Here is a 13,430-nt window from a genome sequence, read left to right as displayed (position 1 = left end):
TCAATATGTGATGCTTTATTTTTCGTAAGAGATGGAAGTATTATGTCATCGAAGCTTTTGCAATATTTTTTTAATTGCAATATTTCTATGATTATGTGTTTATCTTAAAGTATTAGAATTTTGTCTTAGCGAGCAGGACTATTTTTTTTCTAATTGACCTGACGCAGGTCAAACACGGTACCTCCAATATTCGAAAACAATATGGCGTCGGAAGGACAAGTGACTAATTTCAAAGTACTGACGCCATATTGATTATTACAGACTTTCATTAAGCATCTAGAAAGTGCTTGAATACTAATAAAAAAAACTTATTTGCAAGTGTGTATAAATAACACAGTGAGCAATTATACCACCCAAAAATGTGTTTTATTGAGGTTTTCGGATTTTTCAATCTGGTTTTCGGTTAACACCGAGGTTTTTTTGTTATTCGATCAACCAGGTCAAACATTCACAAGAAGATGTCGGAAGTTTTTAATGACGGATTTTTTTTACCTGCAATGTACACTTTTTAAGTTGTTAGGATATTGTTAATGTCTACCAATAGAAGATGGGTCCTGTAGGTTTGAAAGTGTTAATTAATTGTCAATCTTACCAAGGGGTTAAATATAGACTACTATTATGACTGTAAAAATCTATTGCGAATGTCGAGAGCTTCTAATAACGGATTTTCGGAGCTGCAATGTACGTACTTTGTGATTACAAAAATCGTAAGTATATTTCTAATGTTTATGACTACAGCGAAGGTGCGGTTGGGGGATGGGGGGAGTTGGCATCCCTCCTTTTTATTGGAAAATTATAATGTTTATGTGTAAAAGCTGCCACCCCTCATTTTCAAAGTGTGTAGACCCGCCTCTGCCAAATGGGTCCTGAAGGTTTGAGAGAGTGTTCTAGTGTTTGTAAATTACAGGTATTTTACATTTTATATATATATATATACCATGTGTGTTTGATTTGATCCCAGGAATTTAAAATGCAAGCAATGTGTACATGTATATGAATAAACATAAAATGTACATGTAGCAAACATAATGAAGTAGTTAAAATAAACATTTGAATCATGAAATTGTTAAATTAATATGACTTTGAAAACAGAAACATGAACAATGTCTGTTTTTTTTTTTCAAAGGTAAGAATGAAAGGCAATATAATTAGAATGAGGTATTAATTGCTCATCCTTTATTCTATGTCACATGAAGCATGCGACAAAGGAAAAGGGATGAGCAATTAAGATCTAATCTGAATTGGATTAGGATGAAATAAAGCCATGTGGCACATTTATCACATTCAGTAGTTGATCTTGATCTATCGAAAAGCGGGATATCTAGTAAAAAATAGTCATACATAATATGCACAGCATATACTGCATGTCACTCCCCTAGACCTACATATCTATGGGATACCCTATATCACACCTCTAGACCCACAAATGTATATGACATACCATATCCATATACATGTAAGTCATAATTGATTGTCAATATGGTTCTTTTTAGTGCATTTTCAATATATACATTTAGAATGCAGATCTTAAAGTTAGATACAGGATTTTCATGACACATGAAGGACACAGTCAATTATGTTACAAATTGTATGTCCATGAAAGTGGATTGAAAATATGATGGATATCAAGGCACCCAAAAGTAGACCTTTCCTAAGAGTTGATTTTCAGGGACATTCATACATGTACAATGTATTAGGTAAGTGAAGGTATACATAAGATTTATTCATATACTTCCAATATACACTGATTTAAAATTATTTTCAGAACTGGTGATAGGTCTACTGTAAACATTGCTAGTGTAGAACAGTTGTCATATGTCTGCAAATTAGCAGTTTACATTTTCATGTTTATGTAGCACTTATTTGTAGGCAAATAACATAAGAGTCACTTGTATTTTAATATAATACATATCGGTGAAAAAATCATGCAGAAAAAATGAAAGAAATGCACATACACTATTGAAGACAGACAGGTATAAAACAATCTGCTTAAGCGCAATAATGATTCATCATAAAAAGTTGTACTCATGGGGTACGGGTTCACTAGTAACCTCTTTTTTTGTAAAGTAGAAAAGATGGATTTCTATTCAAAGAGCATTTGTTATAAGGAAAGACAAAACATTTCCTGTATTTACTACATCTCTTTATCCTTGACATCCCATCTTGATTGGAACCTTAAATTGCTAAAACATATGAGGTACAACCAACGTTTTTTTTTTTAGTTTAAAGATTTTTAAACTGCAGAGTAGTTTTGAGAACAAGAGTTTGTATCCTTATTTGAATTGAAAAAAAATCCTAGAGAAAGGTTATTATTTATTGTAAAAAAGTGTATAGTTTTGACAGTTTCAAATAAGGGCCTAATCTAGACAACAATGACAAAGACAAGCTTTGGTAAATTCTGTTTGAAAACTTACAATATTTGTTCATTTAATCTATTACAAATCACTGTCAAAGAGAGTACAAACAAGGATAAGTTTTGTTTTGCTCATTTCTGTCTTTAGATTAAGTTTTTGGTCAACCTAGCTCCCTAGTCCACAGGATTCATTTCTACTTCATGAATCTCCAACCCGAAATTTCAAAGTGTGGATTTTTTCTTACTTTGAAAATCCATATAATATTGACAGTCAGTGATTCACAGTGGATATCATATTTTTGAAGAAATGCTGGTCTAGGTGTAAAGTGTCAAGAAGCTTGAAGACATAAACGTACACAGTCAGAAATACCAAAACACCATAAAAGAAAAGAAGATCCATAAATGCATTAATAAACAAGTAGTATTGATATGCATTTCATTAAAACAAATGATTCCCTTTAAAATGACTAAGTTTTTTATCGTTTTCTTAGCTTGCAATTTGGTTACATGAATATTTATGAGGTCTTCCTTGGCTCACTGCCTAGGAACTTTGATTTTTTGGAGAGTATTGACAGAGGAAATGTTATTCAACAGTTCACATATCCGTTCAGCACGAATGAAATTCACTGCCGTACATTGGTTGTTAATCAAACATTTCATGACACACATTGTTAGACCGATATTTGCTTCTGTTAAAATAATATTGTCGGCACTAATTATTTTTTTATGGAAAGCTCAGCAGTAATGGTAGCTCCAAAAGCTGATAGCTTATCGTGAACAATTGATATGATAAAAAAACTCGATAAAAATAAAATGTCATTTCTCGTCTTCCTCTTGGCTCCTGTAATATTCAAACTCTATAATTATTCACCGTATCAACCAATTGATCAATGGTACATTGTATTCTTCACCGGCCTAAAAAAGTATTTGTTCATAAATAATTACTAACGATCTTTTTATCATTTGTAATATTGCTTTAAAATTTAAACAGCTTGATGTCAAATGGGAGAGGTGTTGCAAAAGTCATTAACACTACTTTCAACCAAGTATTTTCAACTAGCATAAAATTTTATCTTTGAAAAAATAAAATAGAAAATTTGAAAGTTGTGTTTGACGGCAAAAAAAAAAAAAAATATAATAAAAAAAGTTCCCCTGAATTTTTACCATGTTGGTCTTGCATGGCTTATACCTGGACGTATACTGAAGTCCATACATGCCTTGTATGTTGTATGTATCAAGAAAACAGGTTTCGAAATAGAGTTCGAATAAAGCATGAAAAAATCATTTAGTATTATTGCCAATTGTTATGGAGAATTTATAGGTTGTCACCTCATTACAATTATTTAATGATGTTAATACAATAGAAAATGCATTTATAACAGAGTAACGGAATTGAAAAACTTCTTTGTAAGGGGTCTTGCAAAAAGGTCAAAGTAGTCACTTAAAAATAGAACTGTCTAAATTGAATCGAATTGTGTGTCATCCATTTGCTTGTAAAATATAACAATTGCATCATTTTTTTTAATTTATATTAGGCTATTAGGCATAAGAGACCTAAAGTTAACGAGCTGTGCATTTTCATGGTTGTTAATTCAATATACTACGGACACACTAAAGTATACCTCCTATTTTGACCCTGCAAACTGGTTTTTAGCTCCCGTAGAGATATGCTGTATGTTGTGTACAATGAACATGTGTATTTTCAAGTATGTTCAAGATCCACCCATAATTGTCTGAGATATATACAAAGCTGATGTATTCCAAGGCATTCGGTTAAACAACATGTGAAACATGAAATTAAGACAGTTGGCGTCAGAATCCTTCGCCCCCTTTTCACTTATGTAAGAGGAATAGCTTTTTCACAAATTTTTAACCAGTTCTGTTTAACTATCACTTCAAATCGTTGTTTGATTTGTTATAAAACTTAGTTGTAGCAAACTCCAACATGCATATATAATTTTCCCCACGAAACGTGATAAACTGAGCATGCTAATAATCGTCCGATAATATTCCGTTAAGCATTGAATCTAAGGTCGATCATCTGTTTTGATTGCTTTTTTATGTAAGCTAGGGGAGTGGTTTAAATCCATGCAAAGATTTTCTAAACCGCTAGAAAAGAGAATAAGAAAAAAACAATCAATTACAAGGTCTATAAAACCCTATCGACATTGTCACTTTTTGTTAAGAAATGTTCCCTAAACGACGATAGTATGGAATCCGTTAAATCAATTTTATACATATCTAATGATCCAGGTGTCATGGAATGAAACAATTCAATTCACAGTTCAAACATCGTAGCGCAAATTTCAGAACTTATTCATATACTTTTATCCCTTGTACCATGAAGCACATGTCTCGACAGACCACGGGAAGGATTAGAATGGTTATATTCAAATACGTACATGTATATTAATGAAATTTATTGTGTTTTAATTTCATTACAATTTAGTGCAAATGCTTCTTCTTCTTGGCTCCTGTAATATTCAAACTCTATAATTATTCGCCGTATCAACCAATTTATCAATGGTACATTGTATGCTTCACCGGCCTAAAAAAAGTATTTGTTCATAAATAATTACTATACATTTATAAAGTGTGTTGTAATTAATACATGCGATAAATTATTGTTCATAATTACCCGTACGTTTTCATGACTTTCTAGGTAGCAATAAAAAACATTCATATTGATCGAAATCAATGAAACTTGATAAAATGATCGACCTTATGATTAAGTAGTATTAAATGATAAAAAAAAACATTAATTAAGTGAAATGAATGGGGAAATCAAACTAATTCTTAAACAAAATTATAGGGAAAGTATTTACACAAGTACAAAGTGTTTTAACGATGCCTGGCATATAATTTCAACGGAAAAGCTCTGAACCCCACCCCCGATGTTTACTACTAACAATTTTATCTCCTGACCAATTCAGCCTATTTTACCCTTGAAGACCACTGACCATTTCATTATTTGACCTTACATGTGCAGAGAAGATCCGGGTATAATACATTTGTTATTCGATCAATCATTTTAATTAGCATGATCTTTTTATCATTTGTAATATTGCTTTAAAATTTAAACAGCTTGATGTCAATTGGGAGAGGTGTTGCAAAAGTCATTACCACTACTTTTAATTCAACCAAGTATTTTCAACTAGCATAAAATTTTATCTTTGAAAATAATAGAAAATTTGAAAGTTGTATTTGACGGCAAAAAAAAAAGTTCCCTGAATTTTTACCATGGTGGTCTTGCATAATGTATACCTGGACGTATACTGGAGTCCAAACATGCCTTGTATGTTGTATGTATAAAGAAAAAAGGTTAGCATTTTGTAAACATCTTCCTCTGTATATTTGGAAGATGATTTGGAATTATTTCTTACAAAGTATGAGGAATCTCTACAAAGAACTATATATTTGTATCTAGGTGTACCATCTTCTTTGGAAAAACAACGATGTATAATGTTTTTAAGTCGGGACTTTAACTGAGTATGGGGAATAGAAGTATACAGTGTTGAAAAATCATAGGTTTTAATGCTATCATATTCAGATAATAGTCTTGAACTGATTGTCTCCAAAAGATCTTTCGAATTTTTCAGGATCCACATTGAATTAATACCACTACGGGAGTAACACGTATTGGGGTAAGACTGTAGACCCTCTTTGACAGTTGTGAGTATAGAACTTAAAAGTTTTGAAAGAGGTTTGGTGGTACATTTTTCAGATCCAGCTATGAAACGTTGTTAGTATGGATTCTTGTGAAGTTTAGGAATCCAGTACATAGACGGTAAATCACAATCATCGTCCTTGGTAGAGAGACCAAAAAAAGGATAGCACAGATTTATGGTTTTCCACAATCTTTTTTTTTTTTTGGAGAAAGTGGTTGCAGTGTAGGTCTTATCACTGCTATTATTTTCTACGTCTAAATATTATTTTCGCGGTGTATTAATTATTGATGTTTTTGCGGTGGAAAATTGATTTTAACACCATATAACTTTTATTTTATTTTACTTTTTTATACTGCGAATACTTATACCTGCAAATATGTTCACTTGAAAGAATCAACGAAAATTAATACGTTTACAGTATTCTTTATTGAAGGATTAGAAGGAATTTGTTCGAACAAAATTTATGAAGCAAATGTACTGTATGCTGTAACTAAGTAATTGAATATATCTTGTGAGACTACCTTGAACGGTACAAAAAATGCTTTTCAATTTGTAATATGATAATGTAGCCGTGTTTATTAATCATCATTGATCTGAAAAAAAAAGTAAACATCACTTAATTTTTTCGCATACATATCCAGCAAGATTGTCGACGCATCCTCTGTCATTCCAATTGTTATATCTCTTAAAGCTGAGACATAGGCCATCACCACTTGGTTGATTTTCTCCCCAGGGTAAAAAGCCATTCACTGAGCAGCCATCCAACCAAACCCACGTTCCGTTTCCATCGATATCTATTCCACCTATCCATGCGAATCTTAAATTATTTTCTGTAAAGCAGTAATAATAATAATAATAATAATAATAATAATTACAAAAGGCTTTTAAGAGTCTGAATCGCTAATTTTCTTTCTAAGTCACATTCTATGTTTTTGTAAAAGCGGCCATGTTTGCTTATCGATAAAATACCTAACACTGATACTTAATGGACAATCATATTATCTTTTGTTGTAATCTGCTAAATAATATGTGCGAAGAAAATTATATTGTATTTACTTATATATATAGCACGAAAATGTGTTAAAGGACATTCACTACAACATGGCTCAACAAATTCGCACGACGATTTAACCACACAAGAATCTCGTCATGCTTAACACTTTTTATTGGTCAGGATTTGATTGAACCTTACATATGCAAATATGTCGTCTGACCCATAGGTTCTGTTTTTACTAAATGCGATCATGTTTTTATAGATTTCTAAAACCCATAGAAACGACTATACCAACTTTTGTTGCATTATGTCTGGTAGTATCTGAGGTGACGATTTTTAAATTAATAATATTAAAAATAACAGAAAAAACATTAAAAAGGCAATAACTCCAACATAGCTTAACACGATAATTTCAAAATAGATATATCTCAACATGCTGAATACATTTACTCCCGTACAAATTTGGCTTAATTTAAGGCTCGTATAGATGAGGCAGGTTTACGTTGTTAATTAAGAGCTGTCTTTCTTTAGGTAGTTCTTGGTAGAGATTCCTCATACATTGTAAGAAATAATTCCAAATCATCTTCCAAATATACAGAGGAAGATGTTTACAAAATGCTGGAATTTTTAATCGACAACATATTTCTCCAGTATGGTGGACGTGTTTTTCAACAAACGGTCGGCATTCCAATGGGAACAAATTGTGTTCCTTTACTTGCTGACCTATTCCTTCACTCTTATGAGGCTGATTTTATAGCTGATCTGATCAGAAAGAATGAATTTTGTTTGGCTAGATCCTTCAATCTCAGTTTCCGCTATATAGATGACGTATTATCTTTAAACAATCCTAATTTCGGGGATTTGATACATCGCATCTACCCAAAAGAACTTGAGATAAAGGATACTGCAGACACTGTGAAATCAGCCTCATATCTTGACCCACACTTAGAAATCGATGGTAAAGGAAAACTATTGACCAAACTTTACGACAAACGTGATGACTTTTCATTCAGAATTGTCGACTTTCCTTTCATCTGTGGCAACATTCCTTCGGCTCCTGCGTATGGAGTATTCATATCACAACTCATACGTTATGCCAGAGCTTTATTACTCTTAGGTTATTTATACCAAGTTATATGCAAAGAATTTGATTAGTTGTTATAATTAGCATTAAATCTTTGATAAGTTCAACTTTTTGATTTAGACATTTGTATTTATAACACCGACCGATGATGGGTTGTATGTACAGATAAAGAAATCCGTTTTATCATTATCACAATGGCATACAAATGCGCACCTCAATCTTGACTGAACAAACAAAAATCTGCTCCTTGGGATACTTCGAATCTAAATAATTGGACAGCAGCTTAATTTCAAGAGGAACTAGAGAAAATTAAGGTTTTTGTGCCATCCTCGATCAGCAGAAGCGAATCTTAAAACGATTTACGAGGAAAATAAAGCGCGTATGAACATTTCCACATGTTGTATAGATAGTACAGACGTCAACTGTCTGCACAAATTAATGATGACAATTCGACAATTTGACAAGGAGACGAGTGAGGTTGATACTACTTATTTTCCTTCTAACAGTTCAGTAAATGTATCAACTTTAGTTTTGGATAAGAGCAGTGATGCGGCCCAAAGAAGTGCGATTACCAGCTCTAAATATAGTCGCTATATATTCGTCAATATGACGGCGCCCGTGAACAATAACAACAGTGTGTCAATGGTATGCAGACGATGCAACAAGCAATGTCAGGTCTACAACAAACAGTGACAAAACTAATCCATAATGATAAGAACTCTCAAGCCAGAATTGGTAGTTATCGTTTTCCAAACTCTGAATTTGGAGTCCCATCTGAATGTATTCTCCACTTGTGGTGTCAGAAATCCTAAAAAAGCGTGTTTGGGAAGGCAAGGTTATTAACCTTCCAAATTTGTTTATCCCCCAAATTGAACATGAAAAACTTATATACAGAACTTGGGTCAATTACAGTCAATATTTCAAATCATGAGGATACAAAACTGCATTAAGTCTTACTATTAGCGAATTTATCACTGCTTTTGGCAATTTCAAAAGTGTGACCTTTATGACCGGAAAAGGATTATGTATAATGATAAAGAAATTTGTAACTAAGAAATTTGTCTTATGTTCGAGTATATGATGCTATTAAAGTAATACAAAAAATAGGTAGGAATACATCAAAACGGATATTTTGATGCTCTTACAATCATGCCAATAGCTACTTCTCTGTGGCATTTGTTTTGTCTTATCTGGAGAAATATATATTATTATTATATTAGAATTACTTCTGACTGTCGCTCATTACCACAATATTTTGACATGCTTTTACAAGCAACTTTCTAGAGGTCCAGAGCTTCTCATGCATAGTGCCTCCCCCTCAAATTGTGCTCTGGAACTCAACAGTGTAGTTGATCAATTGTGGTATAAATCTATCGTAAGTATAATTAGACACGTGAATGAAGCTGGCTTCAAGGCTTATGTGGAATGTTTGATTTTTAGGGGGGTTGTAGCTTTTATAGTACTAGAGTATTCTAATATCAAAGTTGTGAAGAAACTTTACTATTTTTGTACCTTATTGTTTAAGTGAAATGCTGATCAGTTAAAGCACTATTAAGTCTTATCTATGTGATATTAGGTTCAAGTGAATAGAATTAAATATTGATTATCTTAATGTTTCTGAACTCAGACGCCTCAACACAATTATCAATGGTATCAAACGGACTCAATCAAGATGTGGCGAGTTTACATTAGATAATGCAGATACTTTTGATCTAGCATTTAATATATGTGTTTCGGATTGAATGATTATGACTGATTGTGTACATCTTAAACTCAAAATTTCCAACATAAATCCTTTAGGACAAGGTGTGACAAAAAAAATTGTTTGAGACAGGCAAGGCATTATGTCCTCATAAAATATGTTGTTTGCATATGAAGAGAAGACTACAAAACTGTCCATCCCCTGGCACTCAATTGTTTACTTATATATCTGGAAATGATATTTGAAGGACTCACATCTAGATACATTTAAACATACCATGGATATAACTACTCAATTCGTCAGAGAGCCTACATGTAGTTTGGCAGGTAGCAAGTTTTGAATATAATGTCATCACGATAAATCATTACGAGTCGTCAATAAGAGGGTCAAGGTATTTAGGTCGAATAATATGAATGTAGGATAGAGCTATATAATTCACTGTCACAGATATATTAAAACTAGCCAGGACGATACTTTTGTTTAAGTCACAAGTCATACATTGTACATGTACATGAAGGTATCCTTCGGTTTTCAAGAGAATCCTCTCTTCATATCATAAGTGACACTTCAATAAATTCATCTCAAATTATGTTTACTTACAACTTAAACCAATGATTCAATAAATATTGTTGTCTAAACTTTATTTTTTATTTTGGTAGCGACAGTCATGTTTTTCTACGGATCAAAAATCTTAAAACAGATTATTAAAGATAACCAGAAATATGCATGTTATGTTTGATAACAGTCCACATGATAATCTCAAAAGAGAAGACTCTCAAAACTGGAAAGGTAAATTTGGAAAAAAGTCCATTTTAGAACCAATAACTCAAACATCCGACAACGAATCTTTTTGTAAATAAGGGCATAGGTCCATTTCATCATGCTGTATAATTTTAATTACTCCTGTGAGATTTTATATAAACCGAACCGTGTTTGAGTTATTTGCAACTTTTTGCAATTCTATCCCTTTGGTCTATATGTAATAGCGGTGACCATTGTTTGCAAGAATCACCACAAACGGATAGTTAAAGATACACTTATATGTAGAAAAGATTCAAGCAACATTTTGTTACAATCTATCCACTGGATTCAGAGAAAAATATGTTTGAAAAAGGAAAAAATACAAATGACGACAATGGACACATTTGATGGAAATATATTAACAACAGTAAATCCGTCATGGTATTCCTTTGGTCCATTAATTATAATAATCCAAAAAAGGAAAAGTGAAAACATTTCATTTAAATAGAAACCTTTTCTTTTCACTCTATATGAGATAAAAACCCTGAAATTCTATGTCTGAACGCCTTGATATATTTTAAGTCATAATCACATTTATAATATTTGATTGAAGTGAAAATAGTGTAAAACCATCCACGCGGATACTGCTTGACTAGGCATTATTTTCAATGTCATGAATTCTGAATGAATTGTTTTCTGTTTTCAAATTTCATAGATGGTCACTAATTTTTTTCTTGCAGTCATGAAATAAAACGAATATGCAAAACTTTACACCATTTACATATGTGAGATTAAATGAGTCAAATAATCATTTATATTCGTGACATGTATATTCCTTTAATTTAACATGTAGGGCAATAATATCATAAATGAGTAACAGGCAAAGCGATTTTGGCATAGGGATTGGAGCATAAGGATATAGGGAAAGGGCATGTGGCCATTGAAATATTGGGAAAATAGGAAAGTTATACCATTTAAACTGCCGAATGTAGTGTTTCAGTTTTAAAATTAGTACTAATAAAAGACACATTTTAATGGAGTATGGGCAACGGAGACTAGAAAATGGGAACGATATATTGGGCAATGGACATGGGGCATAAGGAAACGGAAATGATGGATCGGAACAATGATTACTTACATAGTTCAGCTTGATGAATCAGTTCAAATGAGTAAAAAATTATATTTCCAATATAAACGCTTGTTTGAAATATACGGCATTTTTTAAATACGCAACACCGTATAAATAAGGACAATTACAAAATTACCGAACACTAATCCGATCTATACATGTTAATAGATTGAAGAAAATCCGAAATTCTGAACATTTTTCTTTCCACAATTTAATCTTAATCGTAACAAAAAAAAATCAAAACTAAACAAAACAAAAACAAATATGTGTCTGCAATGTGGTTATATTCTTTGGAAAAAGAAACACTACTATAACTGCAAATGTGATGACTTCATGAAACACTCCTAGTAAATAATGTAACTTTAACATAAAAGAACATCAATATCGCAATGCTGTTGATAGAAATGACATTATACAAGAGAAATCGAGATTGTCCTAGTGTACAGAGATTTAGGTAAAGCTTACTGCTTTAAGCTCAATTACTTCTGTTACTTTGTATGTATTACTTTGGTTACTTTATGTTTTTTGTTATGTTTGTTTATTTTATATGTCTGGTCTTTGTCCCTTGATTACATTCTATCGATTTCCGCTGGAACCTTGTTTCCCTTGATTACCCTTTCAATGCAAAGGTTAATTGAAGGTCAATCATAGAGACCGTTTTAAGCACTTTTAAGTGGACGTGATGACGACAGTCAATTTAATAGGAGGGGTATGTTTTGTATTTTTAACTTAGTTGGCGTTACATTATTAAAGTGATTACTAAGAGTAATGAAGGGAACCAAGGTTATAGCGGTAATCAAAAGAATGTAATCCAGGGACAAAGACCAGACATGGAAAACAGACATACACAACAAAGAATATAAAGTAACTAAAATCATACATACAAAGTAACAAAAGTAAATGAGCAACTCGGACTCTACTAAAAACTGAGGGCATGGACCAGGTGCACCGGTAGGGAAATTTATAGGTCGATTAGAAATAGATTTAATTTTCTGCAGTAAACGTTTATCATATGAAATTGACCATTTATAGAGAAACAAACGTAATCAGGAAATTTCTGTACTTTACTTTGTAGCTTTAAAGATGGTCAAAATAAAATTTTCTTGCAATGTAAAAGAGTAACCCTTTGACGGATATTATGAAAATTCAATTGACACTGACATCCAAATGTACATTGCCGCGTATTAATAATGTGATAATTTACTATTTTAAACCAAATTAAATGATTCATTGACCTCAACAATTACCTTTAATTCGACCTTCAATCCATGTGTTCTCCTCCGAACTTTCAAGTTTCACAAGACTACTTCCGACCATAGCACATGCTTCCTGTAACAATACGTTGTGTATTTTCGGATGTTGTTACAAAATTCAAACGTTTATGTCGTCAAAACACGTTTTACTTTAAAACGATATTATCCTTTGCGTTATGAAATTAAAGTTGCAGCAGAAATGAAATTCAAATGTTCAAAGGACCCTTACCAACCTGACTAAATCTACTTTTCATGGTAATACATGCTTTGAACATATGTAGACATGAATATTTTTGGCTAAATTGTTCATGCCTGTTTACAATTTACTAAATTATTGAAATTAACAAAGGAAACTGATATGATGTTAAAGCTATAAATTACATTCATCTTTAGAGAAAACCTCCATCGGTTTTTAATATTAAAATGTTTTTGACAATACAATTTCATCATTTAATATTACAAATTTTTTTTCTAATATTATAAAGCACTCTTTTAATATAAAAAAA

At 32.0% G+C, this 13,430-nt stretch overlaps 1 long non-coding RNA gene across 1 annotated transcript; it reads right to left on the bottom strand.

The window, feature by feature from the left end:
* Nucleotides 1–6,327: 6,327 nt before the first annotated feature.
* LOC148598968 (uncharacterized) lies at nucleotides 6,328–12,997 on the bottom strand. The gene is made up of 2 exons (XR_015918358.1): nucleotides 12,919–12,997; nucleotides 6,328–6,851 (listed from the first exon to the last, which is right to left on the bottom strand). It is a non-coding gene; the product is annotated as an uncharacterized LOC148598968 (long non-coding RNA).
* Nucleotides 12,998–13,430: the final 433 nt, after the last annotated feature.

This window comes from Perna viridis, chromosome 14, assembly GCF_037379345.1.
Source record: "Perna viridis isolate PV_CMFRI_1.1 ecotype Kerala chromosome 14, ASM3737934v1, whole genome shotgun sequence".
NCBI lineage: Eukaryota > Metazoa > Mollusca > Bivalvia > Mytilida > Mytilidae > Perna > Perna viridis.
This window is presented reverse-complemented; position numbering and strand designations above follow the sequence as displayed.